The 25,650-nt window shown below is 42.3% G+C and overlaps 1 pseudogene; it reads left to right on the top strand.

Annotated features, from left to right (window-relative positions):
• Positions 1-767: 767 nt before the first annotated feature.
• Positions 768-2,237, top strand: Msantd5-ps1 (Myb/SANT DNA binding domain containing 5, pseudogene 1; annotated as a pseudogene).
• The last annotated feature ends 23,413 nt before the right edge of the window (positions 2,238-25,650 follow it).

Below are 25,650 nucleotides of genomic sequence, written 5' to 3'. Positions count from 1 at the left end.
CACAGGATTCTCAGAATCTCAGTAATCCAGAGGAGTAAGCCGACTTCCAACTCCAACTCCAACTCCAGGCTCTCGTGAACACCAGAGCAGAGCAGACCCTAGCTTCCTCACTGTGTTCAGCCAAGGAAGCCCAGGAAAGAACATGCAGGTGAGATGGGGGGAATCCACTCGTATTGTCTGTTGGATAGTTGGAATATTTGTGTCTCAACATATGGCTAAATGTAGTTAACTACCTTGAATTTGAGCCCATATCTATAATTTGCAGAGTTACAAGAATCAGATGTAGTTTTACTTGGGTTTCTTGAGTCTCTATCGTAATTATCCAAGGCTACCCATAACCAACGATTGAGCCAATAATTATGCTGAATTTCTGAGAACACCCATACCTCTTAGGAATGAATGGCCTTATGGACACCTTCCAGACACCTATGTGTTGTCATATGAAACAGAAAAGTATAGTTTCATACAGTTTTGTAATGTTTGAAACACTGCTGGAGTTTATTAGGAGATTTTGAAAGGGATTTTTTTCTGCAGATAATGGGGAGAAAGTGAGCTGGAGAGAGTGACTGAGGTCTTCTCAAAAGAAAGGTGCTTCTGTTGTTCCTTAGCTTCCACTTGCTCAAGGGCAACTGCCCAGGTCACTCTAGACACTTTCCTTGCTTTACTTCACAGCCAAGTTCTGATTAGGTGAGAATGGACCAGCAGCTTTGGATGAGGAAGTAAGGGCCCATTGCTTAGGTAATACCACAGAAGGCTGGTTCCTGAGTCCATTCACAGCTTGGAGATGGATTCCAGTATCATGGAACCTGTTTTAATATTTGACTTATTCATTTCTTCACAGAGAGATACAAACGAAGTCCAAAGTGTGAGAAACACTGAAGAAACCAATAGGACAAGGTGGCCGAGGCAGGAAGACCAGAGGTCCTCAAGTATGTAGAGTCCAATCTGTGCTTAACCCTAAACTCTGTTATTGTGTTTCTTTGTTCTGTGATAGAGAGTAGAGATAAGAGCCCAGATGTGGACATCTGTGGCAAGGTTAGACTGATACTCAGGGTTATCTGATGTCTGCCCTTCACCCAGAAGAGCCAAAGGTTCTGAGTGTCTCCCTGTAGTGCAGTTGCTCATGAGTCTAGGCAGGTTTAACATTCCCTGGGAGCGCTAATGCTGTGGATATGGCTGAATTCTGAGATGTCTTCCCTCAATCTGGGAGACACCTATGCTTTCCCAGTGAGTGTACTTCATCCATTTAAGAGTTGGGTACATGCTGTAACAAGTCTAGCAAGACAGCATCCATAAACACTCAATAACTGAATGAAACCATTTCTAGCTAATCAATGTGCAGCCAGACTTTCTGAGACAAGGTGGCCTGTACATGTGTGTGACCTATGATATACTCATCACCTCCCTCTGTCCCTACCAGGTCCTTTTGAGAGCCCGTGGATTGAGGATGAAATCTGGATCTTCCTACAAGAGTGGGAAGTGGTTGAATATGAAATGGGGCACCAAGCCAATATCAAAAATAAGGCCCAGTCCCTTTCCAGGCGCCTCAATACAAGCGGTGTGAGGAAGAGCTGGAATAGCTGCCTTCAACAGATGTTATCCATGATGGACCTGCACAGAATTCTTTGTACTGAGAGGCCAAGGTCTGAACCCTTGTTTTCTCCTTATGCATCGGAACTGTACAGGATCTTGGGTTACAGATCCCAGAGAGACCACATCCCAGGTGAGTCTCCTGTGTAGAGAGGACTCTTCAGGTCCCAGAGAATAGCATCAGCTGGACATAGGGCAGAGCACACAGTTGAGGGAAGTCCTTTTCCCAAAATCCCTTTGCTTCACACAGCACCCTGCTCTGTGTGTCTACCCTTCTCTGTCACCCAAAGTCAATGGAATTTGGACCTATTCATAGGTGACTCTGACCCAGAGGCCAGGCAATTCCTTACAGTGAGTCATGGAGAGTGAGGGTGACATTTTCAAGGTCTCTCTTTGTTTTTCTTCTCTCAGGTGCTCTGTATGATTGGTCTGGTAACCCCATGGTGTCCATGTACCCTCAGCCTCCAATGATGATGCTACTTCCAGTTCAACAGCCTTGGGTTTCCGCCACATCTATACCCTCTGGACAGCTTCCTGGGAACCCATCACTGATGATGTACAGTCAGAATTCACTAGGTTACCGATGGTATGCCTGAAATGACACCTATCCATTGTGTTCTACTTGTGATGGAAGTCCACGTCCTTAGTGAGGACATGTGGAGACTTTTTTCTTCTCTAAAACCCTCAACCTCATAAGCACTCTATGGATACTCAATTTCTCCATCTCCTTAGAGGAAAATAGGAAATTAAATAAATTTCCATGGCATAACTCTCTTATGTTTTATTTTGTCACTTCAGTGGAGGCCTTAAGTGTAGTGTGGCAGGGGATGTGGTACTTAATGGTGGAGGTTGCTTTTGGGGGGTCCTGGCACCTCCTGTGTACGTACCCTCTGTGTTCACCAGACTCCTGACACTGAGACTCCTACTCCACAAGGGGAGCCTCTACTTCCCCACACCAGCTCAGCAGCTCTTTCGTTCTCTCTCCCTCAGGTTAGAGAACTCGTGGTCAGCGTTTCACAGACTCTCAAGTCTTCCAAATTCTCAGAAAAGGGTTCAAAATTGAGTTGTCTATGATTGGGGGATATAATATCAATTGAGAGAATAAGAAAACTTAACATTTAAGTGTCAGATACTAAGATAATATCAAGAGCAAATATATATTTGCCATTCCACCTGGAACAGTTACATCACTTTAGGTTTAATAAGGAACCAGTTATTGTTTATTTTGAAAATCAATCCTGACCTGAGGTGATATGATTGTCAGTCAGGTTGACATTGTGACTGCATTCAACTTGACTACATCTAGAATTAACTGAAGTCTCAAATGTCTAGGCACCCTTCTGAGGAGTTTATCTTAATCACTTAAAGGGGAAAGTTCTACTTCTGGTCCAGAACTCTGAGTTGGGAAAATACACCTTTCTCCAATCTTTCTTTTTTTTGTACATTTTTTTATTTACATTCCAAATGTTATCCCCTTTCCCAGTGGCCTGACCATAAACCCACTATCCCATACACCCTCCCACTTCTATGAGGGTGTTTAGCCACCCAAACACCCACCCCTTCCCACCTCCCCACCCTGATCTTCCCCTACACTAGGGGGTACTGTTGCTGTAAAATTATAAAAAAAAAAAAATGCTGTCTTTTATCCCGCTGTAGGTCTGGCACTGTAACGCCCCAGGATGTCTGGTAGACGTCTTCATCTCAGTCAGCAAAGCGTCTCTCCTGCTTTGCTCCACCCCACATCACACTGCCGATGGCTACTCTTTTAGCCTGACAACAATCTCTCTATCTGTCTAGTTCCCAAGGCAGGCTGCCACCATACGAGACATACACATCCCAATTCCATGGCTGGCTAGGGTTTCTAGCCACCACACCCTCTCTTGAGCTTAAATCACCACATGAAAGAACACAACACAATAACCTCTGATTCAATTGATAATATATAATTTGCTCATCTAGACATACAAAGCCCTGTACACAGCCCTTAAGAATATTCATAGAGAACCTCTAAATGTGTAGAGAGGAATCTTAACATGTTCACTTGGCTGCTTCTCTTTTTCCAGTCTCCTCCCCTCTCTAAAACTTCTCTCCCATCCATTCTTCCTTCTTGTCCAATGATAGGCCTCCTTCTATCCTATACCTGCCTTCACCTGTATAGTGACATCATCCTACAGCCTTGGCAGAACCAAGTACTTCTCTTTCCATTGGTGCCCAACAAGGCCATCCTCTGCTACATTTGCAGCTGGTGCCATGGGTCTCTCCAGGTGTTCTGTTTGGGTGGTGGTTTAGCCCCTGGGAGCTCTGGTTGGTTGGTAGTCTTGTTCTAATTGGGTTGCAAACCCCTTCAGCTCCTTCAGTCCTTTCTCTAACTCCTTCAATGGGGACCCCAATCTCAGTTCAATGGTTGGCTGTGAGCATTTGCCTCTGTATTTATTATGCTCTGGCTGAGCCTCTCAGGAGACAGCTATATTAGGCTCCTGTCAGCATGCACTTCTTGACTTCATCAATATTGTCTGGGTTTGTGGGTTGGGATTGGGTTTCCTCACTCAGGATGATATTTTCTAGTTCCATCCATTTGCCTATGAATTTCATGAAGTCATTGTTTTTGATAGCTGAGTAGTACTCCATTGTGTAGATGTACCATATTTTCTGTATCCATTCCTCCACTGAAGGACATCTGGGTTCTTTCCAGGTTCTAGAAATTATAAATAAGGCTACTATGAACATAGTGGAGCATGTGTCCTTGTTATATGTTGGAGCATCTTTTGGGTATAAGCCCAGGAGAGGTATAGCTGGGTCCTCAGGGAGTGCAATGTCCAATTTTCTGAGGAAAAGCTCTATACTCCATTTTTGTAAAATAGGGTTATTTGATTCTCTGGAGTCTAACTTCTTGAGTTCTTTGTATATATTGGATATTAGCCCTCTATCAGATGTAGGATTGGTAAAGATCTTTTCCCAATCTGTTGGTTGCTGTTTTGTCCTAATGACAGTGTCCTTTGCCTTACAGAAGCTTTGCAGTTTTATGAGGTCCCCTTTGTCTATTCTTGATCTTAGAGCATAAGCCATTAGTGTTTTGTTCAGGAAATTTTCCCCATGTGTTTGAGGCTCTTCCCCACTTTTTCTTCTATTAGTTTCAGTGTATTTGGTTTTATGTGGAGGTCCTTGATGCACTTGAACTTAAGCTTTGTACAGGACAATAAGAATGGATCAATTTGAATTCTTCTACATGCTGACTTCCAATTGAACCAGAACCATTTGTTGAAAATGCTATCTTTTCCACTGAATGGTTTTAGCTCCTTTTTCAAAGATCAAGTGACCATAGATGTGTGGGTTCATTTCTGGGTCTTCAACTCTATTCCATTGATCTACCTGCCTGTTTCTGTACTAATACCATACAGTTTTTATCACTATTTCTCTGTAATACAGCTTGAGGTCAGGGATGGTGATTCCCCCAGAAGTTCTTTTATTGTGGAGGATAGTTTTCACTATCCTGGGTTTTTTGTTATTTATTCCAAATGAATTTGCAAATTGTTCTTTTCTGCCTCTATGTAGAGTTGAGTTGGAATTTTGGTGGGGATTGCATTGAATCTGTAGATTGCTTTTGGCAAAATGCCCATTTTTACTGTATTAATCCTGCCAATCCATGAGCATGGACAGTCTTTCCATCTTCTGAGGTCTTCTTCAATTTCTTTCTTCAGAGTCTTGAAGTTCTTGTCATACAGATCTTTCACTTGCTTGGTTAGAGTCACACCGAGGTATGTTATGTTATTTGTGACTATTGTGAAGGGTGTTGTTTTCCTAATTTCTTTCTCAGCCTGTTTATCCTTTGAGTAGAGGAATGCTACTGATTTCTTTGAGTTAATTTTCTATCCATTCATTTTGCTGAAGTTGTTTATCAGGCTTAGTAGTTCTGTAGTGGAACTTTTTGGGTCACTTAAGTTACTATCATATCATCTGCAATTATTGATAGTTTGATTTCTTCCCTTCCAATTTGTATCCCTTTGACCTCCTTTTGTTGTCTGATTGCTCTGGCTAGGACTTTGAGAACTATATTGAATAAGTAGGGAGAGAGTGGGCAGCCTTGTCTAGTCCCTGATGTTAGCGGAATTGCTTCAAGTTTCTCTTCATTTAGTTTGATGTTGGCTACTGGTTTGCTGTATATTGCTTTTACTATGTTTAGGTATGGGCCTTGAGTTCTTGATCTTTCCAAGACTTTTAACATGAATGGGTGTCGAATTTTGTCAAGTGCTTTCTCAGCATCTAATGAGATGATCATTTGGTTTTCTCTTTGAGTTCATTTATATAGTGGATTATGTTGATCTCCATATATTGAACCATCCCTGCATCCCTGGAATGAGGCCTACTTGATCATGATGGATGATCGTTTTGATGTGTTCTTGGATTCGGTTTGCGAGAATTTTATTGAGTATTTTTTTGAGACAATATTAATAAGGGAAAATTGTCTGAGTTCTCTTTCTTTGTTGGGTCTTTGTGTAGTTTAGGTATAAGCATAAATGTGGCTTCATAGGAGTTGGGTAGTGCTCCATCTGTTTCTATTTTTGGAATAGTTTGGAGAGTATTGTTATGAGGTCTTCTGTGAAGGTCTGATGGAATTCTCCAGTAAACCCAACTGATTCTAGGCTTTTTTTGTTGGGAGACTTTTAATGACTGCTTCTATTTCTTTAGGAGTTATGGGGTTCTTTAGATGGTTTATCTGATTCTGATTTAACTTTAGTACCTGGTATCTGTCTAGAAAATTGTTCATTTACTCCAGATTTTCTAGTTTTGTTGAGTATAGGCTTTTGTAGTAGGATCTGATTATTTTTTTTAATTTCCTCAGATTCTGTTGTTATGTCTCCCTTTTTACTTCTGATTTTGTTAATTTGGACACCCTCTCTGTGTCCTCTGGTTAGTCTGGCTAAAGATTTATCTATCTTGTTTCTTTTCTCAAAGAACCAGCTCCTGGTTTTGTTGATCCTTTGTATAGTCCTTTTTGTTTCTACTTGGCTGATTTCAGCTCTGAGTTTGGTTATTTCCTGCCATCTGCTCCTCTAGGGTGTATTTGCTCCTTTTTATTCAAGAGCTTTTAGGTGTGCCTTCAAGCTGCTGATATATTCTCTCTCCTGTTTCTTTCTGTAGACACTCAGAGCTATGAGTTTTGCTCTTAGCACTGCTTTCATTGTGTCCCTTAAGTTTGGGTATGTTGTACCTTCATTTTCATTAAGTTCTAAAAAATCTTTCATTTCTTTCTTTATTTCTTGCTTGATCAAGTTATCATTGAGTAGAGCATAGTTCAACCTCCATGTGTATGTGGGCTTTCTGTCATTATTGTTGTTATTGAAGACCAGCCTTAGTCCGTGGTGATCTGATAGTATGCATGGTATTATTTCAATCTTCTTGTATCTGTTGAGGCCTGTTTTGTGACTGATTATATGGTCAGTTTTGGAGAAAGTACGATGAGGTGCTGAAAAGGTATATTCTTTTTTTTTAAGGATGAAATGTTCTATAGATATCTGTTAAATCCATTTGATTCATAACTTCTGTTAGTTTGTCTGTGTCTCTGTTTAGTTTCTGTTTCCATGATCTGTCCATTGATGAGAGTGGAGTGTTGAAGTCTCCCACTACTATTGTTGAGGTGCAATGTGTGCTTCAAGCTTTAATAAAGTTACTTTATGTATGTGGGTGCCCTTTATATTTGGAGCATAGATGAATTGAGAGTAGATTTTTTTAATATGAAGTGTCCTTTTTTTTATCTTTTTTTGATAACTTTTAGCTGAAAGTTGATTTTATTTGATATTAGAATGGCTACTCCAGCTTGTGTTTTGGGACCATTCTTTTGGAAACTTTTTTCCTGCCTTTTACTCTTAAATATTGTCTGTCTTTGTCACTGAGGTGTGTTTCCTGTATACAGCAAAATGCTGGGTTCTCTTTAGTTATCCAGTCTGTTAGTATAAGTCTTTTTATTGGGGAATTGAGTCCATTGATCTTAAGAGATACTGAGGAATAGTGATTGTTGCTTCCTGTTATTTTCGTTATTAGAGGTGGTATTATGTTTGTGTGGCTATCTTCTTTTGGGTTAGTTGAAAGATTACTTTCTTGCTTTTTCTAGGGTGTAGTTTCCCTCCTTGTTTGGAGTTTTCCATCTATTATCCTTTGTAGGGCTGGATTTGTGGAAAGATATCGTGTAAATTTGGTTTTGTCATGGAAGATATTGGTTTCTCCATCTATGTTAATTGAGAGTTTTGCTGGATATAATAGCCTGGGCTGCCATTTGTGTTCTCTTAGGATCCAGAACATCTGCCTGGGATCTTCTGCCTTTCATAGACTCTGGTGAGATGTCTGTAATTCTGATAAGTCTGCCTTTATACATCACTTGACCTTTTTCCCTTACTGCTTTTAATATTCTTTGTTTAATGTGTTTGGTGTTTTGACTATTATGTGATGGGAGAATTTTTTTCTGGTCCAATCTATTTGGAGTTCTGTAGGCTTCTTGTATGTTTATGGGCATCTCTTTCTTGAAGTGAGGGAAGTTTTCTTCTATAATTTTGTTGAAGATATATTTACTGGCCCTTTAAGTTGGGAATCTTAGCTTTCTTCTATATGTATTGTACATTGTTTTGTTCTTCTCATTGTATCCTGGATTTCCTAGATGTTAGGGTTAGGAGCTTTTTCATTTTGCATTTTCTTTGACTGTTGTGTTAATGTTTTCTATGGTATCTTCTGCCCCTGAGATTCTCTCTTTTATGTCTTTTTTTTTAAAGATTTATTCATTTATTATATATAAGTACACTGTAGTTGTCTTCAGACACACCAGAAGAGGGCATCGGATCTCTTTACAGATGGTTGTGAGCCACCATGTGGTTGCTGGGAATTGAACTCAGGACCTCTGGAAGAGCAGGTCGGGTGCTCTTAACTGCTGAGCCATCTCTCCAGCCCCATGTCTTTTTATTCTGTTGGTGATATTCATATCTATGACTCCTGATCTCTTTCCTAGGTTTTCTATCTGCAGGGTTTTCTCCCTTTTGTGATTTCTTTATTGATTCTATTTCCCTTTTTAGATCCTGGATTGTTTTGTTCAACTCCCTCACCTGCTTGTTTGTGTTTTCCTATAATTTTTAAGGGATTTCTGTGTTTCCTCTTTAAGAGCTTCTACCTGTTTACCTGCATTCTTCTGTATTTCTTTAAGGGAGTTATTTATGTCCTTCTTAAAGTCCTCTATCATCATCATGAGATGTGATTGTAAATCAGAATCTTACTTTTCCAGTGTGTTGAGGTATCCAGGGTGTCCTGTGGTGGGAGAACTGGGTTCTGATGATGCCAGGTAGCCTTGGTCTCTGTTGCTTATGTTCTTGCACTTGCCTCTCGATATCTGGCTATCTCTGGTGTTAGCTGGTCTTGCTGTCTCGGACTGTGGCTTGTCCCTCCTGTAAGCCTGTGTTTCAGCACTTCTGGGAGACCAGCTTTCTCCAGGTAGAATTCGGGTATGGAGAGCTGTGGCACAGGGGTGGCTCTGGAAAATGGAAACCAGAAGGATCCTGACCCAGGCTGTTCCTTGGTTCCTGTGTCCTAAGGGCTCTGGGTGGGTCCCCCAGGTATTTGAGCAGAAGTGGTGGTCTTACCTGCGCTTTCAAATGTGTCAGCACTCCTGAGAGACCAGCTCTCTCCCAGCAGGATCTGGGTATGGAGAACTGCGGCACAGGGTCAGCTCCAGACACAGATGGAAATGGGAGGGATCCTGTCCCAGGCTCAAACCAGTAGTTCTTTTTTTTTTAAGATTTATTCATTTATTATATATATGTACACTGTAGCTGTCTTCAGATACACCAGAAGAGGGCATTGGATCTCTTTACAGATGGTTGTGAGCCACCATGTGGTTGCTGGGAATTGAACTCAGGACCTCTGGAAGAGTAGTCGGGTGCTCTTAACCACTGAGCCATCTCTCCAGCCCCAGTAGTTCTTTATTGCTGGATATTTCGGCTGGTCCTCAGTAGACACTTAAATCCAGAAAGTGTAGGCTCTAATTCCAGTGAGGCAATGGACTTGTTATCAAGGTAAAGGCAAGCAGGCAAAGCAGCTAAAGCTTCCTTCTTCCATGTCCTTATATAGGCTTCCAGCAGAAGGCATGACACAGATTAGATCTGCAATAAATATCTTCTTTCCGCAGATATCTGGATTAGAAGCAGATCTTCTCTTAAACAGAAATCCCTCACAGGCACGTCCTTTACTTTTGGGTTTTTGTTCATTTTAAATGTAGTCAAGTTGACAACCAAGAATAACCATCACAATGACCTATCAAGAGTCTGTTTTTTAAAAAGCAAGTTAATACAGTGAAGGAATTATCCTGAAAGAACCACAAACTAGAGATAGAAGGCATACAAGATAAATAGATGTCTCCTTTGGGTGTTCTGAGTGATAAAGAAATCTAAGAATGGGCTCAAGTGTAGGTCACAGACAACCTTATTAGAATTTAACAATTAAAATTAATAAATAAATAAAACAACTTCAGAGAAGGCAGTTTGTTAACCTCATCAAGTTGCCCAGAAGAGGGGATGAAGAGGAGGAAAAAAAATTGGCCATGCCTTGTAAGCTGGCCAGCAGGTCAGACACATGCCCACAGGTGAGGGGTGAGGGGAACAAGTTTAGAGAAAGAGTAAAGAAGCCCAAAATGTGGGGGATTCAAAAGTGTTAGGGAGACCAGCATTTAAAAATAGGAAGAGCTAGGCAGTGGTGGCCTATCTCTGTCCTAGCACTCAGGAGGTAGAGACAGGTGAATCTCTGTGAGTTTGTGGCCAACCTGGCCTACAGAGAAAGTTCCAGGATAGCCAAGGCTACATAAAGAGACCCTCTCTCAAAAAGAAAAAGAAAGGAGAAAAGGAAAAATTAAAGCCAACAGATCTTCATGACATACGGATGTCTGTAGTCTGCATGTATTCCCATAAGGGTGGAGATTCTGTGAAGGAAATAGGAAACATCTCAGCAAAGGGCCAATAATTCTTCCTATCTCTTCAGCTCGGCCTAAGGTAAGCAGCCTTCCTAGGGGTTGTCCTTTGGCTAAGTGAATGAACCGTTCAACTGGAAAGTTAAGTCTCCATCCAAGGCTAGAGATGGACTTTTTCTACTCAGCAGTGTGAGAAAAAGTTCAGAGATCAGAAGTTTCCTGTTTAACCAACAAGCTAGCCAGGTGATAGCACACGCCTTTAACCCAGGACTCAGGAGGCAGAAGCAGGGGGATCTCTTTGAGTTTGAGGCCAGACTGGTCTACAGAGTGAATTCCAAGACAGCCATGGGTACACAGAGAAACTCCATCTTGGAAAACAAAAATGAAACTACAAACAAACAACACAAATCAACATGCTAGAAGGGAAGGAGGCAGTTGAGGGCAGGGACAATATTTTAGAAGGAGAAATGACCAAGTCTAATGAAAGATCCTATCCATGGATTGAAAGCCCAGTGAATTCCTAGTCCTCCTGCACCTCAAGTCAAACACTGCATCAGGACTTGCTATGGTAGAAGTACAAACATGTAGGCATGAACGAGAGGTTTATCTCCGGGGTCATCTCTGCTTTCAATTTGTGTTATCTTCTACCCATATGTTCACGTAGAATCTGACTCATGCCTATTTCTTCTTATGTTTTTTATTATAGTATGAATGTTCTCTATGTTAGTATATTTTCTTTTTCAAATGTGTAATCTGTAGAGGCAGCTAAGGTCCCACCACTTAGGTCACGGATACTCAATCCTGGTACTTGGCCGGCTGAGGCAGGATCACCAAGATCTGGCCAGCCTGGGCTACAGAGTACTTTGAAGATAGCCCAAGCTACCATGCAAGGCCCTGTCTCAAAATCCAGCCACAAGAAAATAAATAAATAAATTCCACCATTTCACTGTATGATAATTTGCTTAATCAAAAGCCAATTTTGTAAGACTGAGGCTTAAAGGTGATGTGGAAACCCAGCCTCAACCTTTCTTCCTCTTTATTCAGTGAGTCATGGTCTCTCGATCAAATCAGGAGCTCACAGCCATGGCCAGCCTTGCTGGGCAGCTTACCTTTGAGGGTAATCCACTATGCCCACCATAGTTACATGGTTTTCTGGGAATCCAAACTCCAATCCTGATACTTGCTGAACCATCACCCCAGTCCCCACTGATTATTTCTTCATGATGGCTGTGTGGAAGTGAGTTGCTAAGGTTGCTGGAGATGACGTCTAAGGTGTTCATTACAGATTGTTTTCCAGGAAGACTGTCCTCCACCTTGGCCCCTGAGGACCATGTCTCAGCTGTGGAATAACAACTGTCCCAACTTATGTGAGCTGACACTCATGGGTGCTCCTATGCCAGAACTGGAAGCCCCAGTCACAGATAGACAAGTATCTATCTAGATGCCCAAAGGAACCCAAGCCCCTTAAAAGCAGACGAATACGAAAATATGGGAATCTTTTCACTGTTTGTCAGCTCTGTTTGGGCTCTGTTTTCCAAAACAATGTCACTTCGCTTTCTTGAACAAAACATGTTAAAGTGCATCTGTCATCTATTCTGCCTGGGCACCAGGCAGTTTGTTTTATGACAAGTGGTGGCCTTAGCTCAGACCACGTGGTCAAAGACATTCAGCACAGGTCCCAGCCTCTAATCACGGGCCATAATCTCGTTCTCACATTTCTCTCTGGTTATCCTGTTTGACCCTGCTGACCGAAGCACTTTTATTGTGCTGCTTAAAAGGACCAGGGATTGAGCAGAAACAAAAGCGAGGTCTGAGAATTGTCACACCATGTATCTGTCCAGCTCTGCCTTCACATGAATAGAACCAAGCTGGAGCCCAGCCAACATCCCTTGATGGAAAACTCTGACTTCCAAAAAAAATGTTCCTGGTGCTTGTGAAAATGCATTACAATTAGCCTAGGTTGAAAGGAAGACCTATGTAGTCATCATAAGCACACAGCTGTCAATCATCCCTGGGATCCAGGGCTCCATAAGCCTTTCCTATATGGTGGGTACTTTACACGTGAGAGCCAAATGATCCCTTATGCAACCCCTCAGTTCTGCCTTGGGCACAGGAAGTGAACGTGCACACTCGACTGATGAGTGTGGCAGTTACCCACACAGCAGCACCCAGCATGGCTGGTAGCAGGATTCAGTCTGAGAGACTCCCTGTTTATAACCCACAGCCCTTCTTGACCTCTCTCACTGTATGATCAGGCTCAGCCCTGTGGGGTAGGAGTGGCATTTTAGAATTAGGTTGTCCCATATTGGCTGGAGACGGGGATGAGAATCAGAGTGGACTGAAGAGTGGCCAATGTGAGGTAGACTGCCTGGTTCCCACTGTTGCAGTCTATGAAAGAGGTAAGAGTCAGGATGAACTGCCCACTGGTGAGTGGGCACAGCTCTCAGGACAGGCTAAAAACAAAATGGCTCCCAGCCCCCCTTTCACCAACAACTTTCTCAGGAGCAGCATTGCTTTCTCAAGCTTCTGGTCAGCATTTTCAACTCCATGTTCATGCTGACCCAGGGCCTCTGACATCAACCTCCTGCTTCCTCCTATGCTTCCCCATGGTCTCCCCTGGATGGTACTAAGGACCATTCCCCTGAATCTTGTCTCTGTAACTGTGCTCCTTCTTGGTCTCACCTTCTTCTCAACCCCTGTTTTTGTAATCAGCTCATCTCTTCTCTCACCTTCCCTCCACGCCCAGAAACCGGACTGAGGGTCCACCTGCCACAGCTTCTTCCTCCTGACCCCTCTGGAGTTGGTGGAAGACTGTACCAAAACTTAAGTCATGCTGGGTGATGGTGGCACACACCTTTAATCCTAGCACTTCAGAGGCAGAGGTGGATGGATCTCTGAGTTTGAGACTAGCCTGGTCTACAGAAAGAGTTTAAGAATAGCCAGTGCTATACAGAGAAACCTTGTCTCAATAGAAAACCAAAAACTTAAGGGACACTGTTAAGTTTCCACTACTGTGACATTTTCAAGAGAGTTTTAAAAAGAGAAAAAAGGTTGCTTTGGTGCATATTCTCAGAGATTTCAGTCCATGGTCACTGGACCATATCACTACAGTCCTGTGGCAGCATAGAACGTTGTGGTGAGAGCTTGTGGCAGAGACCTGTTCCCCACTTGCCAGCCAAAAAACAGAGAGGTAAGAGGGGCTGGGATCTCCATTTCCCTTTTGAGGGTATGCTCTCAATGACCTGCCTAGGTCCTACCTCCTAAAAGTTCCTCCACCTTCATTGCAATAGCAGCACAGTTGGGAAGCTAAGCCTTTAGCATAAGGCTGTAATACACAGACCTACAGCCTGAAACTCCATCACACATATACACGCCACCCAGTACCTTTTCCCGAGAGATCCAGCTCTCCATTTCTGTCTCCTTTGTCTCTTACCTGTGCTCTCTGTCTGTGGACTGTCCTCTCTTCAGATAATCTTGAGCAAACTAACCAGGTTCATATTTTAAGGCCCCATTTTGAAGTTACTCACTGCTGTGGTTTCAATGTGAAAGTTCCCAAAAGGCTCTTGGTCCCCAGCTGGTGACATTGCTTGGGAAAGTTTATTCTAACTCACAGTCAGAGAGGAAACACTCATCAAGGTGGACAAGACACAGTAGCAGTGGCCAGTAGCCACTGGTCACATTGTATCCACTGGGCTGGGCTACAATATTTCAAGGTTCACTCCCAGTGGTCCACTTTCTCCCAAAAATCAATAATAGCTGGGATAATACAAGTCCACCAGAACCCAGCAATCCTACCAAAGCAAGCTCTTGAGTATTGCAACATTGTCGAAGCACAGGAAAAATTCTTTAAAATAGCCTTTATGAATAAGATAGAGGTCCTCAAAGAGGAAATGAGTAAATCCCTTAAAGAAATCTATGAAAACACAAACAGTGAAAGAAAATGAATAAAACAGTTCAAACTTGAAACTGAAAATAGAATCAATAAAGAAAACCCAAACTGAAGGAAGTCTGAAAAAGAAAAATTTAGGAACTTGAACAGAGACAAACCTCACGAACAGAATACAAGAGATGGAAGAGAGAATATTGGGCATTGAAGACACTGTAGAAGGAATAAATAATCTCAGTCAAAAAAAACATGTTAAATCTAAAACCTCCTGGCACAAAACATCCAAGAAATCTGGGACACCATGAAAAGACCAAATCTAAGAATAATAGGTAGAGAAGGAAGGAGAAGAAACCCAGGTCAAAGGCACAGAAAACACTTTCAATGAAATCATAGAAGAAAATTTCTACAATCTATATCTTAAGGTATATGAAGCATACAAAACACCAAATAGACTGAACCAGAAAAGAGATTCTCCATATACATAGTAATCAAAATTCTAAATGTATAGGATAAAGAAAGAAAATTATGAATGATAAGGGGAAAAGACCAAGTAACAACATACAAAAGAATACCAATAACACTGAATTCCCAAGGGAAACTCTAGAAGCCAGAAGTGCCTAAACAGATGTTCCACAGACTCTAAGAGACCATAGACTACACAAACTATTATACCCAGTAAAACATTTGCTCACAGTAGATGGAGAAAACAAGACATTCCACAATTAAGCCATTTTTACGTAACATCTGTCTACAAATCTAGCCCTAGAGAAGGCTATGAGAAGGAAAACTCAGGAATCAACAAACACTGTTCATTGATATCTGTCAACGCCAATTGTCTCAATTTCCCAATAAAAAGACACAGACTGTGGTGGTTTGATAGGAGTGGCCTGCATAGACTTATGTGTTTGAATGCTTGGCCTATAGAGAGTGATATGATTAGAAGGTGTGGCCTTAATTGGAGTAGATGTAGTCTTGTTGGAGGAAGTGTGTCACTGTGGAGGTTGGTTTTAAGGTCTCATATGCTCAAGCGGACCTAGTGTGGCAGTTTCCTACTGCCTGCAGAACAAGATGTAGAACTCTCAGCTCCTTCTCTGGCGCCATGTCTAACTGTACACTACCAAGCTTATCTCTATAGTGATAATGGATAAATCTCTGAAACTGTAAGCCATCCCCAATTAAATATTTTTTCCTTTATAAAAGTTGCCATGGTCAAGGTATCTTTTCACATCAAAAGAAACCCCCAACTAAAACTGAAGTTGGTATCAGGAACTGGGTATTGCTGTGATATTCCTGACCATGCTATAATTTAAAGGAATGTGAACTTTTGGACTTTGGGTTAGAAAAGCAGTTGAACCCTTTAAGTGGGGAGTAACGGGCCATACTTGTAAGTGTGTGGAAGACGGTGGTGCTGAGGGTGATTTGCACTGTGGGGGCCTGACTCAGAGGTTTCAGAGGAAAAGAATATTTGTATGTGGCCTAGAGACTATTCTTGTAATATTTTGCCTAAGAATGGCTGTTTTTTTTTCCTTGTCTGAAAAGTCTGCCTGAGGTTAAAATGAAGAGTTTTGGGTTAATCTCCTTGGCAGAGGAAATCTCAAAACAGCCTAGTATTGACTCTGTTATGTAGTTCTTAGTGTTCACCCTTATGCAGATCTATAAGGAGAAGGTGCAAGCTTAACAAGGAAAAATACAAAATGTACAATTTGAGGAGAAAGGGGACACCAGGCAGTGGAATGGAGCTAAGTCAATATTCAAGGAAGTTTTTAAAACATTAACTAAAAAGCCTGCTATTAAAAGAAATAAAGGGTAAGACCTCAAGGTAAGACCACCCAGCTAATTGTCAAAAGGAATTAAAGAAAAACTTTGATCCATGCCTTTAATCCCAGCACTCAGGAGAAGAAGGCCAGTGGATCTCTGTGTTCAAGGCCAGCCTGGTCTACAGAGCAAGTTCTAGGACAGCCGTGCTTAGGCAGTAAAGGAGTCCATAAAAAACAGGAAGCCGGTGAAGATGTAATTGAATGACGACTCCATGTTCCAACCCCAGCAAGCAGCAGACTTAGCAGCTTCAGCCACGTGGTTTTGGCTTTAGAGTCAAGAATGGAGTTATGGAGTCTCCCTCTAAGAAAAGTCACTGAGGTCAGGCATGTGTCGGGGAGTCGCTGCATGGAGGCTTAGAGAGGCCATTGTGTGAAGCTGTCGAAGTAAAGCCTAGATTGGCTTGGAGACCCCACGATATTAGAGATGCCAAAGTCACGGGATGCTTGCTGAGAAATGCTGCTAATGGGGCTAACCAGCTCGAGAGAAAGTACTGTGCTGCAGTCAAGAAAGCTGGAAAGAGCTGGAGACCTAAAGAGTGCTCTCACCCCACTCATGGAGATGCAGAGTTTGGGGGTTACGCAGCTGGTTTTCAGCCTTGCTTTGGTCCAGTATTTCCTCACTATTCTCCTCCTATCTGGAACAGTAATGTATATCCTGTGCTCTTATATGTTGGGAGTGTGTGATCTGCTTCTTCAGTTTAATTTGTTAAGAGATTTGCATGAGTCTCAGAATAGACTTTGGACGTTTAAACAAGGTTGAAACTGTTACAGACCATAAGGACTTTTGAAGATGGTCTGAATGCATACCATAATGCATGCATTATGGTTTGGCTACAAGCCTATAGGACTAGGAAATGAAATATGGTGGTTTGAATAGGAATGTCCCCCATAGACTCAAGTGCTTGAGAGCTTGGACCATAGGGAGTGGCACTATTAGGAGGTGAAGGAAGTGTGTCAGTAGGTGCTGGGCTTTGAGGATTCACCCCAAACACCTTAACATAAAGAGTGGACATCACCTCAGGGTTAAAGGATGGAAGAAGATACTAAATCTAAGACGCAAGCTGGTGTAGACATTTTAATAGGCTTCAAATCAAAACTAATCTGAAGAAATAGGGAAGGACACTACATATGCATCAAAAGAAAAAAACCACCAAGAGGACTTAAAATTCATAACATCTATGCACCAAACACGGGGCACCCAAGTTTGTAAAAGAAGCACCATTATATCTTAAATTACATATTGACCCCCACACACTGATAATAGGAGACTTCAATAGTTGACCCTCACCAATAGACAAGCCACCAAAAAAATAAAAAGACAGAGAAATGGTCGAGCTAATAAATGTTATAAACAAAATGGACCTAAAAGATATTACAGAACATTTCACCCAAATACAAAGAATTTCATGTAATTTTCTCCAAAATTGACCACATACCTGGACACAAGGCAAGTCTTAACAGATATTAGGAAACTGAATTAACACCCTGCATCCTATCTGACAACCACGGCTTGAAGCTGATATGGGAAACAATAGAAAACTGACAAACTCACAGAAACTGAGTAATTCATTACTGAATAAAAATGGATCAAGGCAAAAATTAAATATTTTCTATAATTGAATGAAAATGAATATGTAACATACCCAAACTTATGGGACATAATAAAGGTAGTTCTAAGAGGCAAGTTCATAGCACTGAATGTCTACACAGAAAAGAAAAAAGTGGAGTGATCTCAAACTAGTAACAAAATAGTACACCTGAAAGATCTAAAGAAGGAGGAGGAGGAAGAAGAGGAGAAGGAATCAAACCCAAAAGGAGCAAACAGAAAGGCACTGGGAGGAAAAAAAGAAATTGAAGAAAGTATCAGAAGATGGACAGATTTCCCACACTCATGGGATCAGTAGAACTAATACAATAAAAAATGGCCTCCCACCAAAAGAAATTTACAGAATTAATGCAATCCCCATCAAAATTCCAACACAATTCTTCACGTATCTTGAAAGGACAATTCTCAGCTTCATATGGACACACGGACACACACTAGTTGAAACAATTCATATGGACACACGGACACACATTAGCTGAAACAATTCTGAATACTTAAAAAAAGCTGCTGGAAGTATAACAAGTCGCAATTTCAAGTTGTACTACAAAACTTTTTTTAAAAGATTTATTTATTTATTACATATACCACACTGTAGCTGTCTTCAGACACACCAGAAGAGGGCATCAGAACTCATTACAGTTGTGAGCCACCATGTGGTTGCTGGGATTTGAACTCAGGACCTCTAGAAGAGCAGTCAGGGATCTTAACCACTAAGCTATCTCTCCAGCCCTACAAAACTTTTTAATAAAGCATTTTATTAGCACAAAAACAGACATGTTGATCAATGGAATTGAATTGAAGACCCAGACATAAATCCACATGCCAACGATCATTGCCTTTTGATAAAGAAGTCAGAAATATCACTGTCCTCTTTTTACAGCATCTTCTACAAATGGTCAAACTTGTAGAAAAGCTCAGTGGCTCCACACTACTCATGTACCAAAACACAACGCCAAGTACATCAAAGGCCTCGACAATAAAACCAAATATGATGAACCTGATAGAAGAGAAAATGGGGACTAGTCTTGATCTCATGTGCATAGGAAAAGACTTTCTGAACAGAACATCGTTAGCACAGGTACAGAGACCAACCATTATAAATGAGACCTCATGAAACTGCAAAGCTTCTGCACAGCAAAGGACACCATCATTTGGACAAAGCAGCAGCCTACAGAATGGGAAAAGAATCTTGCCAGCTACACATCTGATAGAGGGCTAATACTGAAAATATATAAAGAACCCAAGAAAGAGATATCAAGGAAATAATACAATTAGAAAATGGGGGGTTGGGGATTTGGCTCAGTGGTAGAGCGCTTGCCTAGCAAGCGCAAGGCCCTGAGTTCGGTCCCCCAGCTCAAGAAAAAAAAAGGAAAGAAAAAGGGAAAAAAAAAGAAAAAAGAAAATGGGGTACAGATCTAAAGAGAGAATTCTCAAAAGAGGAATCTCAAACAGCCAAGAAGCACTTAAAGAAATGCTCAGCCTCCTTAGCCGTCAAGGAAATGCAAATCAAAACTACTTGGAGATTTTACCTTATACCCGTCAGAACGACTAAGATCAATAAAACGAGTGACAGCTCCTGTTGGAGAAAATGTGGAGTAAGGGAGACACTCCTCCAGTTCCTCAGGAAGATGGATCTCGATGTACTTCAAGACCCAGTTGTATTACTCTTGGGCACAGACACAAAGGAAACTTCATCCTACCACAGAGACACTTGCTCAACCATGTTCACTGCTGCTCTATTCATAACAGCCAGAAAATGGAAACAGCCATCCATCAACAGAAGAATGGATAAAGAAAATGTGATATACATTATAGAGTATTACTCAGATGTTTAAGAAAACAAAATCTTAAAATTTGCAGGTGCATGGATGGAACAAGAAAAAAACTATCTTGAGTGAGGTAACCCAGACCCAGAAACACAAACAGGGTTATACTTACTTATAAGTGGATATTAACTGTTAAGTCAACGATAAGTGTTCGTAGAACCACAGAGGTTAGTTATAGAGTAAGGAACTGGGCCAGGTAGATGGGTGGAAGGGAATATAATGGATAGTTATGGATGGGGTGGGGAACAGGAATGAGGGGATCAAGTGGGACAGGGGAGATGAGAAAGGGAATGCAGAGGGAAAAGATTTTGTTGTGGTTCCAAGTACAGATTCTTTCCTGCTTTAACAAAGTACTGACTCAGAAAACTTAAGATCTAAAGTGGTATAGCTGGGTCCTCAGGTGGGGACCCCAATGGAGGAGTTAGAGAAAAAATCTGAAGGAGCTGAAGGGGTTTGCAACACCATAGGAAGAACAAAGGTATCAATCAACCAACCAGACCCCACCAGAACTCTCAGGGACTAAACCACCAACCAAAGAGTACACATAGAGGGACCCATGACTCCAGCCACATATGCAGTGGAGGACGGCATTGTCCAGCATCAGTAGGAGGAAAAGCCCTTGGTCCTGTGAAGGCTCATTTCCCCAGTGTAGGGGAATGCCAGGGCATTGGGGTGGGAGTGGGTGGGTGGGGATGGGAGCGTCCTCATGGAGGCAGGGGGAGGGGAGATGGGGTATGGGAGAGGGAGGAAAGGGGATAACATTTGAAGTGTAAATACATAAAATATCAAAGAAAAGTAAAATTAAAAAATAAAGTGGAATATTTTACTGATAATCTGAATGAGGACTGTGTGGAATCATTCTTGCTTTCCTCAACACCAATCTCTGTGCCCTCCTTTTTGCCTCACTTCCCTGACGTATTGTAGTTCACCAGAATGTGTTTCTGTCAGCCTTTCATGACTGTGCCCATGTCTGACTGCAGCCTCTTTATTGTGTTTCATTGAAAGCTTGGCCACATGATGGTCTCAGACGTTTCATTCAACAGGATGGGGAAGCTTCTGGGCCAAATCATCAGACTCCAGGGAAAGAAGAAACAAGACAGAGATTTTTAAGCAACTACATTTGAGCTCAGAAGGTTTGGCTCCCAGTAGAAATGTGTGTGAGTTAAATTTACCTCCATTTTGAGGGCTTCTAGAATGTATCCCAGAGCTGGGATTTTAGTAACAAAATAAAACCACTTCTCTTTTCTTCTGTGCCCCCTTCTGATAACATCACTCAGAGGAATCCATTATGACCATGTCGGAGTATGGAGAATATCACTAAAGAATGTGTACCAGACACAGGCATCCACATGAAGGCATGAGTTGCTAAACCTCTGGTTCACCTTTGTGTAACCGTTTTCTTAGCCCAAAGAGCCAGCTCGAGTTGATCCAGAGGGCTCAGGAGACAGCAGAGAATAATGATCTCAAATTATAGAACAATTCAAATTTAATAGAAAGAACAGTGTTCTTGCAACGGTTCAGCCGCTGGATTCTCCAGTGACTAGAGAATCCTGTCTCCATAATAGTAACAGCTACAGCCTTGCCCTGCCCCTGCTGACGGGTATGGCCCTCTGCTGCCGCACCCCGTACAGAGCTATAGCCTGCCTTCACCGAGCCCGAGGGCATGAGTGCCAAGCTGGCAGGGATAAAACGCTATTACTGGTCTTCGGGTCAAAGTAGGGGGCGGGGGGAACCTCAGTGTTAGCTAACACAGACGGATGTCCTAAACTCTATCTTCGGCAGAAGGCAAGTTCTGGGCCTTTATTTGTTGAGTGGGCTGGGGTCCTGAGCCACCTCCCTAAAGACCATCTGAAGCTGAGCTTGTCCTTCCCGGTCTCCTTTTCCACATCCACCAATCCAAATTAGCCTGTTTAGTAAAACCTGAACATGTGCTGAGAAACGTGGTTTTACAATTATTTATCTTTCGTGTGGGGAACAAAATGGGGTCACATGTGAACGTGTGGAGGTCAGAGGATAACTTACAGGCATTGATTCTCTCTTTTTTACCCCGTGGGTCCACGGGAACTAAGTCATATGATCCAGCACCTTTATTCGATCAGCCTTCCTGCCTGCCCAGGAAAGTGATCTCAAGAGGTACCAACTACTGCAGTCGCTTAGTCATCTATACTCATGACCAGCTCTGCTCACTGAACTTCTGCAGGAGTGGTGCTGCCTCTCCACTGCTGGTTGCTGCTGAGTTTTGGCAGGAAAAACTCCTGTGGCAGCCTGCAATTAAATCTGTTGTCCTCAATAGATGCCATGCTAAAAAAAAAAAAAATCCTAAATTACTAAATGTTTTAATCCTACAAACTCCGCCAGTGAGATACAGGCCAAGAAAAAGTCATGGCCAGCCCTCTGAGGCTCACTCTTTAAAGATACCTGCTGCCTCCTGTCCCTGGGGGTCTGGATCAGAACGAGGAAGACAGAACACCAAGCCCAGGGCATTCCAGGGAGCTCCTTTCCTTCTACAGGACTGGCAGTGTGCTGTACTTAACAGGTAGCAATGCTCCTACACATCTTGCCTGACTATTAGAGGCTCGGCTTGGCTCCATCCAGGGCTCTTTCTGCCCCTGGACCTGGAAGAGGCTAAGGCCACTGGAAGCGACTAAACACTTCTTCCTCACGCATTCAACCGTGCATCTTTGGTCGGTAGCTGTGAGTTACAGGCTTCTGGTTAAGGGATCATCAAACCCCCACATCACTGACTAACCTCTTCCCTTACCCTCCCCCTTTTACTTTTCTTTCTTGAGGGGAGTTGGGGGGGACATATGTGTAAGACAAAGATCTCAGTTTATAACCTAGGCTAGCCTCAACCTCTCCTTCTGCCTCAGATTCCCAAATGCAGGGACAGGTGTCCAATTGTCACACCTGTCGTTCTTTTCATTCCTCATGAGCTGTGATTACACCATAGACCACAGTTGCTTGTAATGAGTCACCCCAGACTGAAGTGACTGAAGACTCAGCCTTTTCCTTCCTTCTCTTTCTCACAGTGCTAAGTCAAGGTAGAACTCAAGCCTAGTATATGTGCTAGCATCTTACCAGAGCTCCACCAGCCCCTCGAACTAAATACCTATCAATAGATCTATATGGAAAAAAAATCCACTAAAACCTAAAAGATGATGCTGAGATGGGTGTGTAAGTATCTGGAGCAAGACTCAGCAGAGATTGAAAATCTTGAAGCTGATGGTAGCTAGTGGCCCTCAGCTGGTCCTACTGTAGCATGCCTGAATCTACCCATGACTAAACCCACAGTGGCAAGGGCCAGCACCACGCACTCTCTTGGATGCTGGACCCATAGACTTTTGTCAAGTCAATTTAATAGCCCCTTCTGGTCTTACCACACTATTAAGCTGGGGGGCTTAACAGTGTAAAGTTTATTGTGTTTTTACACTCAGGGCCAAGCTAAAATTTCTTTTTCTCCTTCCCCTGACACCCCCCCCCCGTGTGTGTGTGTGTGTGTGTGTGTGTGTGTTCCCCATATTAGAAACTAGCTTTTGTTACAGGGGTAGTGATGTTTCTTAAGGAGCAAGCCAAAAATCACAAGACAAACAATGCTGCAATATAAAACATAGTGCAGGAGAGGGACTTCCAACAACTGACATTAACCTGCCAGCTGATGGTGCAACCACATCCATGGACTCTGAATGGAAAGCGATTAATCTGCAAGATAATGATATACTAAGAAGTAAAACAAGAGTATAAGTAAATAAGTGAGCAAAGAAAAGGTAGGAAGGAAGGGAGGGAGGAAGGAAGGAAGGGAGGAAGGAAGGAAGGAAGGAAGGAAGGAAGGAAGGAAGGAAGGAAGGAAGGAAATTGTACTATTGCCTTCCAAGAGAGGAATGCACTTGACTCAAGACTTGCCTACCAGTAATACCTACCCATTTAAGAAGACATTTTTAAAGATGAGACCCAACAGATGAGCATTTGCAACCAACCACTTCTGACAACAAATCACTGCCTTTGAACCCCACTTAAACAAAATGGGTAGCCCTCTTAAATAAAGGGTATGCCAATCTTACTGGAGCTTTATTAGAAAATACTGATTTCCCTGTAAATTGTCATCTTGGAGTAGAAACCTTGTGAGAATTCCTTTAAGTATCTCACATCATCAATTGTTTTCCTGTTGTCTTTTTGCCCCTAGGCCTAGCATAGTCTCTGGTCCTTTATAGATGCTAATAGATGAGAGCACTGTGCCTTGCTGCTAGCAGCTGTGGCGGTGACGAGTCCTCCCTGTGTGGCTATCACTGGCTCTCCTGTGACTAGGTAGGTCATTTGGACTTCCTGTTTCACACCTGGCAGAACTGTACAGTGACTCCAAAGCCCCAAATGGCATTTTTGCCATTGGCTTGTGTGACACAGGCCTTTAAATTAAGGCCTTTAAATTGCAGGTGGTATTACATAGAAGACACTGGAATAATGATTGCTCTTAATCTCACAGGAAGTTTTGCTGGTGTCAGGGAGCCTTGAACTTTGGGTAAAACACTCCACTCTAGCTTTGGTGAAAAGAACAGTTGTTACAGCATAAATATGGCCCAGGTGGAGCTCAGTATAGAAATTTAAGTGGAATCTAAAACAGGAATGTAGGCACAGATCATTGCCTCCAAAACCAGAGGGTAGGGCCTTCAGACTTGGAGATCATAAAAATGTGTCACCCCGAACAGTAAGGGTTAGATGGACTTTATTGCACTCTACCTACACGGCCTGTTCCTTTAAGGATTTGTGGCTGATTTTGACTACGTTTCTAACCAATGTTACAGAAACAGCTACTCCTCTAAAGCTCATGCAGACTACATCCTGCCCTACACCCTAACTCCCCTGTATTGAAATGGAAGGCCTAGGAATTCAGGAGGCAGCAGGATCCTGGATGAGTCAGCAGAGATCCAGGTAAAACACATGCTCAGAGGCACATCCCCAAACAGGCGCATTCTTACGCATCATTTCAGTCTACTTAAAATCATTGATTCATTGAACAAACATTTTTATAATTATTTTTATGTGCACTGGTGTTTTGCATACCTGTGTGTCTGAAAGGTTGGCCGATTCCCTGGAACTGTTTTTACAGACAGGTTTGAGCTGCCATGTGGGTTCTGGGAATTGAACCAGGAGCCTCTGGAAGAGCAGTCAGAGCTCTCAACCACTGAGTCACCCCTGCAATATTTATTACTACATAGTACTTGCAATGGGGAGTGGGGGATGACCCACTCATTCTCACAAAATATGATGTATATTCTGCTCTTGTAGCAAGGAGATATTAAAAACAGAATGGGACAAACATGAGCAAATAAAATTTCTGAAGACAGAAATCTCAAGTCTGGGAGATGTTTTCTATTTTCACCTTGCCTCTCTCCCTCTGGACAGAACTGGAAACATGTTAATGGAGAATTTCATTCATTCAGAAAGACCGAGCTGGTCTCACAGAGCCAGGCCCAAGTCTTAGCTGATCGTCTCCCCAGCTACAGACCATATCTCACAGAGGAGAAGCCTGGCTCTTTGACCTATTCCATTCTTAGCAGGTGACTAGGTCCCTGAAGGATGGTCAGTTTGTTGAATAAATGATTGGCTCCTGTAGAAAGAATAGTTCTCCACAAAGGTGTCCTGTTTACATATTTAGGCTACAAATGTCCAAGAGTTGAAAGTGATCATCACATTTTAGTGAGCCAGAATTCAATGGTGAATCTAAAATTATCACTTGTGTATTGTTCCTATTTTATGCATTCTTTTTTCTTAAAAGATTTATTTATTTAATGTATATGACACTGTCACTATCTTTGGACACTCCAGAAGAGGGCATCAGATCCCATTACAGATGGTTGTGAGTCACCATGTGGTTGCTGGGAATTGAACTCAGGACCTCTGGAAGAGCAGTCAGTGCTCTTAATCGCTGAGCCATCTCTCCAGCCCCCTATTTTATGCACTCTTAAAATCCAAAAGGGGCCAGGCATAGTGGC

This window comes from Rattus norvegicus, chromosome 15, assembly GCF_036323735.1.
Source record: "Rattus norvegicus strain BN/NHsdMcwi chromosome 15, GRCr8, whole genome shotgun sequence".
NCBI classification, from domain to species: Eukaryota; Metazoa; Chordata; class Mammalia; order Rodentia; family Muridae; genus Rattus; species Rattus norvegicus.
The sequence above is the reverse complement of the archived record's forward strand: the minus strand, read 5'-3'. Positions and strand labels throughout refer to the sequence as shown.